This window comes from Ranitomeya variabilis, chromosome 7 (genome assembly GCF_051348905.1).
Source record: "Ranitomeya variabilis isolate aRanVar5 chromosome 7, aRanVar5.hap1, whole genome shotgun sequence".
Taxonomy (NCBI): domain Eukaryota; kingdom Metazoa; phylum Chordata; class Amphibia; order Anura; family Dendrobatidae; genus Ranitomeya; species Ranitomeya variabilis.
The window spans coordinates 5,750,158-5,766,894 of record NC_135238.1 but is presented as its reverse complement, the minus strand read 5'-3'; positions in this window follow the sequence as shown (position 1 = coordinate 5,766,894).

The window sequence follows — 16,737 nt, the reverse complement described above, 5'->3', positions numbered from 1 at the left end:
TGTCAGTGATTTGTACCGTAGGGTTATTTTCATTCATAAGTCATATCCAAAACAGACAAATGTCCAAAATTTTCTTTTGCTGAGGGCACAGAGTGTGCCAAAAATCACAGAGATATCATTACACGATGATGGATACATGTTCCATTCATGAATATACAAAATATACAGTATATGGAATAATTCTGCTGCAGAAACTCAGCGGGCTCCAAACTGTATTTTTATGGAGTCCCCCACAGCCTTCTGCCTGGATAACGAAAATAAAAGATTGTCATCTCCCTCCGGTGTTGGGGAGTGATCGGATGGAGAAACAAGTCACATGGAGACCAGTACAGGTGTGCGTCACTCAGGGGCCGACCGTTGGTGCCCCCTTATTATAGCAGCAGTAGGTGGGAGAAACTTACCATAAATCAAAGTCCAGATTCCACATCACATACATGTTTGGTGATTAATTACTGTTAGGGCTAGCAGAACGCACCGAATATAGATAGGCAGATACAAGGTGTGTTCGCAGCCCGGGGTCCACCGTGCAGAGATATCTGCGGCAAAGTAACGGCGGAAAACCTCTGAGCTCACACGTGGGTTAACCTCACCCCGTGTGAAATGTAAGCAACCTCTGCTACCTCACAGAGACGCGCTGTACACAGACTATTACCCTAACTAGGGTTGTGCTTGCTCTGAACCTCTTCTGTGCTAACCGCACACATGAAGGAACCAGATGCTAAGCCAAGGCTAATTGCCCCCACTGACGCTAGCTGCCTGCCTGAGTGTACAGTCCCAAAGCTACAGCCTCATGCCACATATGTATAGAGTGGTATAGTATCCACTGGCAAACACATTTGATACCAGGGCATGGCCGTGCTGCCATGCAAACCTTTTATAGTTGCAGCTCTACAGGACCTTCCTGGTGGTCCAATAGGAGCTGCCACAGGACCTGAGCGTGTGACCCCGACCTCCAATGGGAGGTCATCCCGTGGGCCTGCTCAGTGTGTGAAAAGCAGGACTTAGTCCCAGAAAAGCCTGCTCGCCGCTGACTAGTGCAGGGCAGAACCTGGAAAGGCAGCAGTAACCTTTTGGACAGTATCAGGCCGAGCCAGTCGCTGGGACCGACGTCTCCGCTGAGCAGGCTCCACTGCGGCTGGAGGAGAATGGGAGACCGCAGAAGGCATGGTTCGAGATTCCCCTTGTGCAGCGGTGGGAACTCGACACCTAACCATTACATCATCCATTGCAGACGGCATCTGATTTATTCCTTACACCAAAAAGCTTCCCTATATTATGTTTTTGGATTTATTCTGTTTTGTTGGTTTCCTCATGGTAAATCGACTTGTGCATTTGTTTGGTTAATTGCTCTAGATGACTGAAGTTTTTGTTTCTGCACTTTCCTTTTTTCCTCCCTCCCTTCCTTGTGTGAAGAGAAATAACTTTTTTATTTTTCCAACTATCTTGCTGATGATGGCTTGTTTCTGAGGGACGAGATGTTATTTTGAATGACACCATTCATTTTACCATATAATGTACTGGAAAGTGAGGAAAAAATCCAATTTCATCAAAACTGCCAAAACAGGAATTCTGCCACTGGTTCTTGGATTTTGGTGTTACTGTCTTCATTGTGTGGTTTAATGACCTGGAATCATGATTCCCTGGTTTAGTGCAATTAACATGGTGATATTTAGGGCAAATTATGTTCCGAGTTAACACACTGAGTTACTGACGACAATTCTGATTTATGAATTCGCATTCGGTCACCATTATTATATGCTCCCACACCTCTGGGAGTGTAGAGAACATAGGAAGTCACAGTTTTTGCCAGCAGGGCTGAGACACAAGCAGACACAGGATCAAGAAAGAGGAGAAGGAAAAGCTGTGCCAAAAAGCTTGTGTAGTAGCTAGCAAGTAGTAGGGGTGAGTAGCGCAGGCTGGTAGGTGCGCTGCCCCTGAGGTTTAGAACGGTCACATATGGCAGTTTGTTTCTGGTGGAGGAAATCAGCCCACTTAGATGAGAGTTCAGTTGAGAGAAATAAAGGGCAAGGATTTACAAAGCATACATGCTTATCGTTACACGTAAAGAGTGCATCTGCCAACAGGGTGGAGCTTAGTTACCAAAAGTTAGAATTTGTTAAAGCAAAGAAGAGCAAAAAGTCTTATTCGTGACTGAAGTTTGCCTCCCCATAGGAGATAGAGTGCCAATTTTTGAGAGCGAAGAGGAGTTTGGCTTTTTTCCTAACTCATATGGCAAAGCTTGTTAGAGGGTCGATATTGACTGTAAGAATGGCCACCTCCAAAAGGTGGAGCTCGAGGTCTAGTCCTCTTCCTCTCTGAAGAGGTAATTTGCTTATTGAAGAGGCGTTGTCACACCAAAGACTAATGAAGTCTGATGTCTACGTATGAGGAACTGTTATACAACTCATTAGTGTGGAAATTGTCAGACAACAGTCACATGAGTATACCGTTGCGAAACAATTGACCAAGAATTGGATCCATGAGCAGCAATGACTGTGACAACTGAACTACAGAGTGCGAGATACAAAACACTGCCAGAGTCTGGTAGTAGATGGTCACAAGCTCGTGTGTCCATGGAGTGAACTTGTTATTATAACACTAACTCTCGACCTCTAATAGCCACCCATCTCCTGTGACATCGCCTTATGAAACCTCTGCACTTGTAAAGCTAGATGCCATCCTGTGAGTAGTGAGTGGTAATTCTCTGTTACCAAGGTATTTCGCATCCACACTCTTGAAGGGGCATGCCATAACATCTTTTAAAAAAAGAGGTCACTAGTAGTGATGAGCGAGTATACTCGTTACTCAGGTTTTCCCACGCACGCTCAGGTATTCTCCGAGTATTTTGACGTGCTCGGAGATTTCGTTTATGTCAACACAACTGCATGATTTGCGGCTGCTAAAGAGCTTGAATACATGTGGGAATTCCATAACAAACAGGCAATCCCTGCATGTATTCAAGATTTCTAGCAGCCGCAAATCATGCAGTTGCGTCGACATAAACTAAATCTCTGAGCACGCCAACATACTTGGAGACCACAAAGTAGAAACAGAAGGTGCTCCAGCTCCAATAAAAGAGATTCTTTATTAATGGTTAAAATCCAGTGACATAATAAATCCTTGCTGTAATACAAATGTGGGGGTACAGAGCCCATGCAACGCGTTTCGATCGCTGCCGATCTTAATCAATGCATTGATTAAGATCGGCAGCGATCGAAACGCGTTGCATGGGCTCTGTACCCCCACATTTGTATTACAGCAAGGATTTATTATGTCACTGGATTTTAACCATTAATAAAGAATCTCTTTTATTGGAGCTGGAGCACCTTCTGTTTCTACTTTGTAATTATCCCTCGTCTGGATCCAAGACGAAGCTCCGTGCGCCTGCAAGGATCGGTGAGCTGGCCATGGCTTTTTAGCCATCATCTTATTTTGTTTTTGTATACTTGGAGACCACCTGAGCATACTCGGGAAAACCTGAGTTGCGAGTATACTCGCTCACCTCTAGTCACTATCCTCTCCACCACACAATGGAACCATTAGTATTCACTTCTCTCCTTGGTTGGATATATAGTTGTTTGCGTATTCTTGAAACATCAAGACCTGTCCTACACGACCTGGATGATAGACATTTACACACTTTAGAAAGTTGAAAAAGTCCAAACAAATGAACTCAGCATTGTCATGAGAAATTATATGGTGTATTAAACAAAAGTAAAGAAAGATGCATTGAATAGAGATGGATGTAGAGGTATCCATTACCCCGTGCTGCCTGGTTACACTCTGCAACATCATTTGGTTAGAAATGAGGCATAAACACCTGATTTGCAAAAACAAACTCAGGCAGAACATTTTTTGCATAGCTCGCACATAAAACATGAAATAATTTTTTTTTACATCACACAATACGTTACTGCTTCGAACAAAGACTCATCCACCGGAGGCTCATGATGCGGAGTACAGTGTGGATCCTTTTGATAATCATCAGCATCTTAGAAACCCTCTTGGGATACATTCTGAGTTTATTCATCTTTGTGGATGGAGTCAAGAGCCTGAGGACTGGACAGAAGTTACATCCTCCGGATGTAATCCACCTTGTCATGGGAGTGGCGAACATCGCTCTCCAGTGTTTGCTTGCATTACTGAGTATATTCTCTCAGTTCTTTTTTTATTTAATGTGTTTTAGGGAGGTCTATATCCCGATCACTGTGGGCATGCTGACTCTTACATACTTCACCTACTGGCTCACTGCCTGGCTCTGCATCTATTACTGTCTCACCATCTCTACCTTCAGTCATCTGTTCTTTCTCTGGTCAAAGAGGAACATCTCAAAGTATCTACCACATCTTCTTCTCCTGTCAGCAACCGGATGTTTCTTCATTAGTCTTCCTGCCATCTGGACCATAAATGCAGAGGCCACTCTACAATCTGCTGGAAATAGCAGCCTTGAGCCTATATTTATCAGTGGGTCTTTAACTCTTCTGCCCTTTTACATACAAACCGCATCATTTCTAGGATGCTATACGCCATTTCTACTCATCTTGGTCTCCATCATAGTGACCAACTCTTCACTTATAAGACATGTATGGAAGATGAGGCAGAAGGAATCTGGATTATCCCAGACCAAATACCAGGCTCACATTAATGCCATAATGACCATGTGGTTGTTCCTTACAATTTCCATCATATTCTGCATAAGTGAAATTTTGATGTTTTCAAAAAGCCTCAGCCCTGGAGGTCTCAGTACAATTTTGGGTGGGATGGTATTTATGTCTTTTCCAGCAGTAGAGTCTCTCGTCATAATCTTTGCCAACCCCAAGCTAAGGAGACAAATCATGGCGAAGTTCCAATGCTTTAACATAAAGTAATAGATGTAAAAATTAAACATTAGTAAGAGTCAGCCTAGTGTCTACTTTAGTAACCTGTCTAAAACCTGGGAAATCTTAAGATTTTTTATATAATATTTTACCCCGTGATGCTATACTTTGCACTCTGTTACTGGGTTTGGTTTCTTTTTCTCCTGATATGCAAGCTTGAAAAAAATTGCACAACCTAAACAATTTTGTAAAACTCGTGCATTAAATATGTATATTCTAGCTTCAATCAAGGCAGCCATAGATAAAACATAAGGTGCACCTGATGAAGAGAACAGACCATTCTCGAAACTCATCAATATTTTATGCACCTTGCTTCTTCTGGAACGTCCTCATTATCTGAGCGACTTCAACACTTGCAAAGGACTTTTGAGAAGTACAATATCGGCCAGTGCTTGATTCTATTAACCCCTGTTACCTACGTTGTTACCAGCTTGTCTGAATGTACAGTATAATGTATTTGTATAAATTGGTGACTGAAGTTTAATAATTATTCGCATTTCTCTTTTAACATTTGACCTTCTTGCCTTTGTAAGACGTCCAACTCTTGGAGCTGTGGCTTCTGCAGCTGTGATGGGCCTTGAGCTTTAACTATTGAATATGTGGTAGGAATTAGCCTGGACATTATGTTATATCCTGACTATAGTTCCCCTACTAGTTTATACAGGAAACCTGAAAAGTGGACGCCTGCAGGGCTTATATCATAAAGGGCTCTTCACCAATGCTCTTGTCAATGTCTCCTTGCATATGTAAATAAACTGACTATATTATTTTGGCCTCATTTGTTTCTTTCACATGAATTTTCTCAATGTATTAAAATATTTCTAATGTTCTCAATACCCTTTGGCTAATGCCTGACATGGGGATACCGGGGCTTAGATTGTGTTTTTAGAACATGCTTAAAACTGTAAATCTTGGGGGCTAAGTTGCCTGATGTAGCGCATTCCATAGAACTGATGCAGAATGAGAAAAGTCTTGGAGACTGGGGTGTGTGAGATTTAAACTATAAAGCATATTTCACTACAGAAACATGTCAGAGTGACTATACCTTCACCAATTAACAGATTTTAAAGACTTCTAATAAAGTTTGAAGATTTTTACTTAAGAGTGGATATACCGTACTCCTCTTCTTTTCAATGATAAAATATGATAGTCTTAGGTGATTAACAGAACTAAGAGCAATGTTAGGGTGATAGACAGGTATGTGGGAGGAGATGTAGGGTGGTGCAGAACTGTGGAGAGAACGGGTCGGGTTGTACACAGAGATGAGGAGGAGATAGAGGTAGGTTCAGAACTGGAGAGGGCAGGTATGTGGTGGACCGAGATGAGGGACGAGATGTTGGGGGTCAGAACTGTGGAGAACTATGTGGGTTTGAGAGATACATTTATATTGCACTCTCTAGAGCAGGGGTCCCCAGCCCGTAGCTCGCGAGCCACATGTGGCTCGCCTGCTCCTGACATGTGGCTCGCCAACGGTCACAGAAAAAAGTCCCCAGGGACCCGCCCCGCTGCCTGTAATACCAGCCCAGGGCCAGCGTCAGCACCCGGGCAAGTGCCGGGGCCCTGAGGAGGCAGGGGGCCCAGTCGCCATCGGGGACACTGGCATGCTATGGTGCTGGCCCCTGCAAGTGGACCCCCCCACCTGCTCCGGGCCCCGGCACTGGCGATATTTACCTCTCCCAGTTCCAGCGCTGCAGCGTCTTCCATCCTCTGACTGTGACGTTCAGGTCAGAGGGTGCGATGACGTCACCAGTGTGCGCCCTCTGCCTGAGCAGTCACAGCACAGAGAGCAGGAAGACGCTGAGGAGCCCAGAGCAGTGACAAGCAACGAGAGGTATTTCATTTTTTTAAAATATTTGGAGCAATATATGGGGACCATCAGAAGGGGCCGATATATGGAGCATATATATATGGGGCTAATTCTATACAGAGCATCTTATGGGGCCAATAATATAGGGAGCATCTTATGGGGCAAATTTAATATGGAGCATCTTATGGGGCCAATTCTTTATGGAGCATCTTATGGGGCCAATTCTATATGGAGCATCTTATGGGGCCAATTCTATATGGAGCATCTTATGGGGCCAATTCTATATGGAGCATCTTATGGGGCCAATTCTATATGGAGCTTCTTATGGGTCCAATTTAATATGGAGCATCTTATGGGACCAATTTAGTATGGAGCATCTTATGGGGCCAAGTCTATATGGAGCAGTACAAAGCCATCCACAACCTGTCTCCTCCATACATCTGTGACCTCGTCTTCTGGTACTTTCCTGCACGCAACCTCCGATCCTCACAAGATCTCCTTCTCTACTCCCCTCTTATCTCCTTTTCCCACAATCGTATACAAGATTTCTCTCGCGCATCACCCCTACTCTGGAACCCTCTACCACAACACATCAGACTCTCACCTACCATCGAAACCTTCAAAAAGAGCCTGAAGACCCACCTCTTCCGACAAGCCTACAACCTGCAGTAACCACCGATCGACCAAACCGCTGCACGAGCAGCTCTATCCTCACCTACTGTATCCTCACCCATCCCTTGTAGATTGTGAGCCCTCGTGGGCAGGGTCCTCTCTCCTCCTGTACCAGTTGTGACTTGTATTGTTCAAGATTATTGTACCTGTTTTTATTATGTACACCCCTCCTCACATGTAAAGCGCCATGGAATAAATAGCGCTATAATAATAAATAATAATAATAATAATATGGGGCCAATTACACATGGAGCAATATATGGGGCCAATAATATATGAAGCATCTTATGGGACTGTTAAAGGGTATTGACTTTTAAGATTGCTACTTCCAATAGATGGCACTAGAGTTCAAGTCCTCTTTGACAAAGCAATTTGCATGACAATAATATAAAATACATAAGGTTAGAGTGAAAATGAAAATCTGCATGTTATTATTTGTGCCTTCTCTACGTTTTTCTATGACTTTATCTGCATTTTGGCTCTCGACCAACTTTCATAGCGGAATGTGGCTCTCAAGGTAAGAAAGGTTGGGGACCCCTGCTATAGTGGATGGATAACCAGTGCAACCACTGGAACATTGTGGAGGCGCTGATGTAGTGGCTGCATGAAGTATGACCCTAGCTGCTGTATTTGGAATGGATTGGAGAGGAGAGAGTTTAGGTAGATTAGTAATGGGAGGAAATACAAGGATTTAAATTTTGGAAACATACAGTTTTAGCTACAGGGAGGACATAATGTTAGAGATAGACAATCACTGGTATTTGTAGAAATGTTGGGGTCATGTCAGTGCAGCGCCCCAGAGTCCTGGTCGTTGCAGTACCGATGCTCCGCCGCTAAGGGGGGCTATGGTACGTCTGATGGCACTGAAGGAGTTCACCTGACCAGGTATCACAGACACCAATACACTTCACAGTCTGGCCTCCAGGGGGAGCTAAGGGTGCTATGTATTAGGCCACTCCTCACAATCTGGTAAAACTGGGGGTTAGATAGGAAGTTAGACAGAAAGCTGACTGGGTTGGAACCAGGCAACATCCTGTGGCAGAGGGTGTTGCAGGGTAAGATTCAGGGGGGTCCCTGTCAGGGATGGGATCCTGACAGAGGCCTAGCGAACAGAAAGAACGTTAAGGGACCGCGCCTGCACTTCATTGCGGCGGTACCCCAAGAAAGGACAAGAAGCGAGGTTTATTGTGAAGAGTGAGACACGAGATCAACGCAACAAGGAGATAACACCAGTAGGAGTCGTGCTGTAAGACGAGGCAACATCCTACTGAGGCGCGTAGCCAGTGGCCGGAAACGCCGAGAAAGTATTGAGCTCCAGGCCTTACTTCAAACCTATGGCAGGACAGTCAGTTATAGGCGGGCTGTCTCACCCAAATCACCTAAGCAGACACAGGGGGCAACAGTTGGAGAGGGGCGACTCTAGGGTCCCGGAAGAACTCCAGGCCTACCCGTCATACGGGTGCGTCCTAGCCATATCATCTGGGGGACGGAGAAGAACATCAGAATCAGTTGTGAGGGAACTTCAGAAACAGACACAACAGTTGTGAGGACTATCCCGTGGTGCTAATCAGGGAAGGACTACAACACACAAGCGCTAGAAGGTAGGCACAGATTTCCACCTGCAAAGGGAGCTCTGGATGTGCCTTTGGACCGGCCGGTCTCAGACAGCCCTGTTAACCATGCTCCGGATTGAGGATCCTGAAGCCTTCAGTAAAGAGGTAAAGAGACTGCACTTTGGTGTCCTCGTTATTCATCGCGACCTGCACCACACATCATCACTCTCCACTTCCACTGGGCGCCCCTCAGCAGGGTCACGGACCGGGTCTAGCCACTGTGACAATCCCAGAACCGAGACAGAGAGGCCCTGTACCAGGTACCCCTCGGCCCTGCGACAGTGGGGGCGCTCCATCAGGAGAAAATGTGTATAATTGGGTATCATAAGAATAGAGATGCTTGATAGTTTATCCAATAGGAGCAGTGTATACAGAGAAGTAGAGGAGGCCTAGGACTCAACCCTGAGGAACCACAACAGTAAGGGGAAGAGTAGGAGAAGGAGAGCTGGAAAATGCTACAGTGAAGTTGAGGTCAGAGAAGTAGGAGAAGTAGAATAACTGGTCAGATCGCCAGCGCTGAGATTTGTGATAGGATTATTCCTTTTAGGACTGAGGAGGGAGTGAAAATTGTCAAAAAGTCATTTTGGATTGTTGGATATTTTAAGTATTAACTTATAGCGGGAGAAGTTTCCTGCTGAAAGTGATTTTCTCCATTGACGATCGGCATCTGGAGTACCGGTGGAGGAAACATGTTTATAGCTTGTCCATGAGTAGCCGTTGTTTGTGCCTGGTCTCTTTATCATGTTTCCAAGCTGAGTTGGGAGTCATGAGAGGGAGGAGATTAAGGTCATTGATGACTGCAAATTCTTCATAAGCTGCTGGCCATTGATGAAGAAAGATGGGGGTGTCCTGAAAGAGGTGGGAAATTTGGACTGAGAAGGAAAGAAAGTTGTGGTCAGAGTGGGAGAGGGGCATTGGAAAGTCATGCACTGAGCAGAACTGGGTGAAGATCAGGTCCAGCGTATTCCCGTCTTCATGAACAGGAGAGTTAGTAGCTGTGAAAGCCCAAGATAGGAGGTTAGAGAAAGAAGATAATTGGCAGATGGGAGAGCAGATCTTCCATGGTGATGTAAAAGTCTCCAATGATGAGTGTTGGAATATCATAGGATAGAAAGTGAGGAAGTCAGCAGGTGGCAAAGTGATCCAAGACGCGGTGGGATTGTCCTGGAGGGCAGCCTCATAGTGTTAACCAAAGAGTGGAGTTCCTTGAGATTATGTCATAAATATCTTACATAGGAAATCAACATCTGCTTCTTTGCGCTGTTATTTGCCATCATTGAGCCTTGATCTTTGCAATTAAAGGCTTTACGAGCTTATCTTTTCAGAGAGGACCTGTCAAGAGGTCAAAAATGGAGTGTTTTTCCACTTATTTTATTCCTGCTGTTACCCTAAGAATTTTATTTTTTAGTCCTATACATGGTTCCAGAGAGATGGGCCTTTATATTTATTGCTAATTTTTATGGTCTTCACCAATGGGAGATACATATTGTAATTAGTTTATTAATATTTTTCTATAGGTCAATACCATAAACACAAATAACCAATTTCTATAAACTCAGGTCTTTTTTTTACATTTTATTATTTTTGCACGAACACTTGTCAAAAATTCCTTACTACTTCATAGAAAAGCGGAGTGAGAGTTGTAGTTTTGTCTGAAGCAGTTTTGGGGTACATGTAAACCATTGGTCACTTTTGTATTCTAGTTTGTTGGTAAGTAGGAACTGAAAGGAAAAATCTAGAATTATTTTACTATTTTCTTCCAATGTTTACCGTGCAGATAACTTATACATGCTGTCACGGGGAGACTAGGTGGGTGAGAGCTAATAACCCGGGCCCATGCAATTTCCCTCAGACTAGGGAAACGCTGACTGACCCTCTACCTGAAGTTTACACTGATGGTGTGCATGTCCAGGCCTCGAACCTCACCCTGCCTCCTGTTACAACCCTAAGCTGAAAACCTTCGCCCTCCACCCAGTGAATGTAATACCCCAATACTCACAGTTAGCACAGACAAGGATAAAGGAAAATGTACACCACGCCGCAGTCACTCAGGAATACACTATAAATGCGCAGGGCAAAATAAATACAAATATAGGAAGGAGTAAATAAGACAAAGGAAAATACACCACCAGCAACGAATCTCCAACAACCAGCTCTCCACTCCAGACCGAGATAACATCGCAAGACAGAAGCTATAATCGGCGACGCCCAATGATCCGGAGAACTATTTAAAGGCCATGGGCATGGCCCAGCTTCCAATCCGAGGATCAGGTAAATTAACCCTGGAACAGCTGGACAAAACCTAGCCAACGCCAATGAGCAAATAGTGGTCAAAAGCGGAATTACCGCTGTCTGTCGAACGACCTGGTCTGAACAGCGTCCGACATGACAGTACCCCGCCTTCTACGAGGGACGCCAGGGCCCTCACGGCTTATAGGACCCGGCTTGTCTGGATGGCGACGATGAAAAAACCTGACCAGCCGATCCGCATGAATATCCGAGGCTGGTACCCAGGACTTCTCCTCGGGCCCATAACCACGCCAGTGTACCAAGTACTGTAAAGTACGACGCACTACACGAGAGTTAACCACCTTGGAGACTTCAAACTCCAAATTACCATCCACCAAGACTGGAGGTGGCATAGGCGCCGCGTCCACAGAACCCACCACCTTCTTTAGAAGAGACCTGTGGAACACGTTGTGTATCTTATACACCGCAGGGAGCTCCAATCGGTACGCTACTGGGTTAATGACGGTGGTGACCCTAAATGGACCAATAAACCGTGGGCCCAATTTAAGGGATGGTACACCCAGTCATCCACACTCAAGTCCGGACCTGGCACACGCCTACTGTCAGCCACACGTTTGTACCTAGCACCCACACTCAACAGGCGCTGTTTAACTCTCCTCCAGACTGATGATAATTGTGCTCCTAACTGATCCTCCTCCGGAACACCGGAAGAGCCCCTCTGACTCAAGGTACAAAATTGAGGATGTAGCCCATAAACACAAAAAAAAACGGAGACTCCCCAGATGACTCCTGGCGGTGATTATTGATGGCAAACTCAGCCAAAGGAAGAAAGGTAGACCACTCCTCCTGGTTATCAGAGACAAAGCAGCGTAAGTACTGTTCCAAATTTTGGTTCATACGCTCAGTCTGACCATTTGACTGAGGATGGAACGCCGAAGAATGAGACAACTTGATCCCCAGCCGTGAGCAAAATGCTCTCCAGAATTTTGCCACAAACTGAGACCCCCTATCAGACACGATGTCAGACGGAACCCCATGAAGTCTAACCACCTCCTGCACAAATACCTGAGCCAGAGTCTTAGCGTTAGGCAACGAAGGCAAAGGCACAAAGTGTGACATTTTTGAAAACCGATCAACAATCACCAAGATGACCATGTTCCCAGATGATGAGGGCAAATCAGTGATGAAATCCATGGAGATTTCCGTCCATGGCTTACTAGGTACTTCAAGAGGAAGTATTGTGCCAACAGGACTAGAGTGGGGCGTCTTAGCCCTAGCGCACGTGGTACAAGCTGACACGTATGAGACCACATCCTGTCGGATCTTGGGCCACCAAAACCGACGTGACACCAACTCCAAGGTACCTCTAACCCCTGGGTGGCCAGCCAGGACAGCATCATGATGCTCCGTCAAAACCTTTAGGCGGAGATGAAGCGGTACAAAAGATTTGTTGATGGGAAGCTCAGATGGTACCTCCTCCTGAGCCTCGGCAATCTCAGCCTCAACCTCGGTAGTGAGAGCCGAAACCACAACACCCTTTTGGAGGATGGGTACTGGATCTTCCCAAGGTTCACACCCCTGGAAAACACCTGGACAGAGCATCCGCCTTAGTGTTTTTAGACCCCTGTCTGTAAGTGACAACAAAATTGAACCGCGTGAAAAACAATGCCCAGCGAGCCTGCCTGGGGGACAGACGTTCAGCAGACTCCAAATACAGCAGATTCTTATGATCGGTAATAACAGTAACCTGATGTACCGACCCCTCCAAAAAGTGTCGCCATTCCTCAAAGGCCAACTTGATTGCCAACAAGTCCCTGTTGCAGATATCGTAGTTACGTTTGGCGGATGACAGTTTCTTGGAGAAATAGGAGCACGGACGCAAACCATTCAAAGATGAGCCTTGTGACAACACCGCCCCCACTCCAACCTCAGACGCATCGACTTCCACAACAAAGGCTTTTGATATGTCTGGCTGCACAAGAATGGGGGCTGAAACAAAACTGTTCTTAAGAAATTCAAATGCGCGCACAGCAGCCTCAGGCCAAATGGAGAAATTGGTACCCTTTTTAGTCATGTCAGTTAGCGGTTTAGCAATGATGGAAAAATCCTTGATAAATTTCCTATAGTAGTTAGAAAACCCAAGGAACCGCTGAAGTGCTTTCAGGTTATCAGGACATTCCCAATGCAGCACCGCTTGCACCTTAGCAGCATCCATTTTAAAACCAGAAGCAGACACAATATAACCCAAGAAAGGCAACTCTTGAACAGAAAATACACATTTCTCAAGTTTAGCATACAGCTTATTCTCTCTGAGAAGCTGTAACACCTGCCTGACATGCTCTAAATGAGCATCACGGTCGCAAGAATATATGAGGATGTCATCTAGGTACACGATATCGAATTTCCCCAAAACATGCGAGAACACATCATTGATGAAATGTTGGAACACTGCAGATGCGTTAGTCAACCCAAAAGGCATCACCAAATTTTCAAAATGACCCTCAGGGGTATTAAAAGCCGTCTTCCACTCATCACCTTGATGGACTCTTATGAGGTTATACGCCCCCCTGAGGTCAAGCTTGGTAAACCACTTAGCACCCGCCACCTGGTTGAACAAATCTGGTATCAGTGGCATCGGGTATGGATCACGAACCGTAATCTGGTTCAACTCCCTGAAATCCAAACACGGGCGTAATCCGCCATCTTTCTTCTTCACGAAGAAGAACCCTGCTGCCACCGGCGAGGATGACGGCCTGATGTGCCCTTTGCTCAAGCTTTCAGCAATATAATATTTTAATGCTTGTCTCTCCGGACCAGAGATGTTAAACATCCTTGCTTTAGGCAACTTGGCCCCTGGTTTAAACCTGATAGAACAGTCATAGGGACGATGTGGTGGCAACTCTGAGCAACCCTTTTCAGAGAACACATCCACAAAATCCAGAAGTGACTCCGGAACGCTTGAAGTCACCGCAGCCACACATGTAGCCAGGCAATTCTCCTGGCAGAACTTGCTCCACTGAATTATGTCCTGAGTTTTCCAGTCAATTACCGGGTTGAGCATGGACAACCAAGGAAAACCCAAAACCACCTGAGCAGGAAGATTCCTGAGCACCTTACATGTAACACGCTCGGAATGTAGAACCCCAATGTGGAGTTTCACCTCAGCCACAAATTCAGTAATCTCCCCCTGAGAGAGAGGAGCAGCATTGATGGTGACCACACGGATAGGATGAGACAGTTTTTCAATCCTAAAACCTGCTGTGCGCGCAAACTCCTCATCAATGAGATTTGTGGCTGAACCACTATCCACAAAAACAGTAATTGGCAGCTCACTGCCAGCGATAAAAACCTTAGCAGGGAGCATGTATTGAGAGACCACCATGGAGGATATACATAAGCTCAGATTGGTCTCCTCCACGCCATCTGAGCTTAGAAGTTTTCCGCAATTGCGTTTTTCTTAGACAGCAGAGGACAGATATTAATAAAATGACCAATTTTACCACAGTAAAAACAGGCTCCCTGCTTCCTGATCTCTGGGGCTCGATGCTTTACATGTGACACCCCTGCGATTTGCATAGGCTCCGTGGGCTCACCTGCAGCAACCTCACGTGAACCTAAACTTTCACCCACAGGCGGTGTCTCATGCTTCCCCTGACGCAGACGGCGATCAATGCGGACAACCAGACTCATAGCGGAATCTAGAGAAGCAGGAGTCTCTTACATCAGAAGGGCTTTTTTAACCCTTGCAGAAACCCCATGTATAAACTGACTCCGCAATGCTGGATCATTCCATTGGGTATCGATCGCCCAGTGGTGGAATTCAGAACAGAAATACTCTGCTACTCGCTCCCCCTGGCGAATGGAGCGTATCTTAGATTCTGCCAGAGCCATTCTGTCAGGTTCATCATAGATTTTCCCAAGAGAAGAAAAAAAACTCTCCACAGAGTCAAATGCAGCTGAATCAGATGGCAAAGAAAACGCCCATGCTTGGGGATCCCCGCTTAACAATGACAACACCAGGCCCACACGCTGAGCCTCATTACCCGAGGAGATCGGGCGCATATGGAAATATAGTTTGCAAGCTTCACGAAAAGAAACAAATTTACTGCGTTCCCCAGCAAATTTTTCAGGCAAAGGAAATTTAGGCTCAGCAACTCTTTCTGTCGCTCTAGCTTGCACATTAGATACTGCTAGTCCCTGTTGCTGTACTGCCCCCAACTCCGTGACCTGTAGGGACAGCGCCTCCAACTGGCGGGTTATGGAAGTCATGGGATCCATGACAAAACAAAAAAAAAGAAACCCCTATTTTTTTTTGTTGTTGGGCCGATTATAATGTCACGGGGAGACTAGGTGGGTGAGAGCTAATAACCCGGGCCCATGCAATTTCCCTCAGACTAGGGAAATGCTGACTGACCCTCTACCTGAAGTTTACACTGATGGTGTGCATGTCCAGGCCTCGAACCTCACCCTGCCTCCTGTTACAATGCTAAGCTGAAAACCTCTGCCCTCCACCCAGTGAATGTAATACGCCAATACCCACAGTTAGCACAGACAAGGATAAAGGAAAATATACACCACGCCACAGTCACTCAGGAATTCACTATAAATGTGCAGGGCAAAATAAATACAAATATAGGAAGGAGTAAATAAGACAAAGGAAAATACACCACCAGCAACGATTCTCCAACAACCAGCTCTCCACTCCAGACCGAGATAACAACGCAAGACAGAAGCTATTATCGGCAACGCCCAATGATCCGGAGAACTATTGAAAGGTAGTGGGCATGGCCCAGCTTCCAATCCGAGGATCAGGTAAATTAACCCTGGAACAGCTGGACAAAACCTAGCCGACACCAATGAGCAAATAGTGGTCAAAAGCGGAATTACCGCTGTCTGTCGAACGACCTGGTCTGAACAGCGTCCGACATGACACATGCAAGGTATAGGCGCATGTTCACACCGGCCATTAAACAGACACAACCTAAGATAGAAACAAAGTTAGCAAAAACCCTGCTATAAGTAAGTAAAAAGGAATAGTTCATATAAGAAGGGCACTTTGTAAACATTGATTTTGATAAATAAAAAGTGTAAAAGGCATTCGACCGCGACAAGGTGCACCCACATCGGGACGGTCCTTACGGTGTGTACCCGGCGGATAATTCATTGCCTGTGTTACCAGTATATGGCATTTGTATGCTCTACTCTGAGAGTCAGACGTGAGCAGTGGCTCCCAATCATTCCAATAACACCCATCACCCCAGTATAACATTGCTCCCTGGTAGTCTTCCTTCCTCAATGATCGTGTAATAACAGTATCTTATGATGTGTAACCCTTCACCATGAATCTTATTGGGATTAGATGAAGACCGCGCTGAGGACCCAACAGTATCTGGAGAGGAGCAAATCCATTCCGCCCTAATCAAATTATCTTCACATTTCCCAAATCACCAGAATCCAGTTTTTTTGTGATTCCATTAACTCAAATCCATCAAATGGGCTCCGATTCTGGGAATCAGTG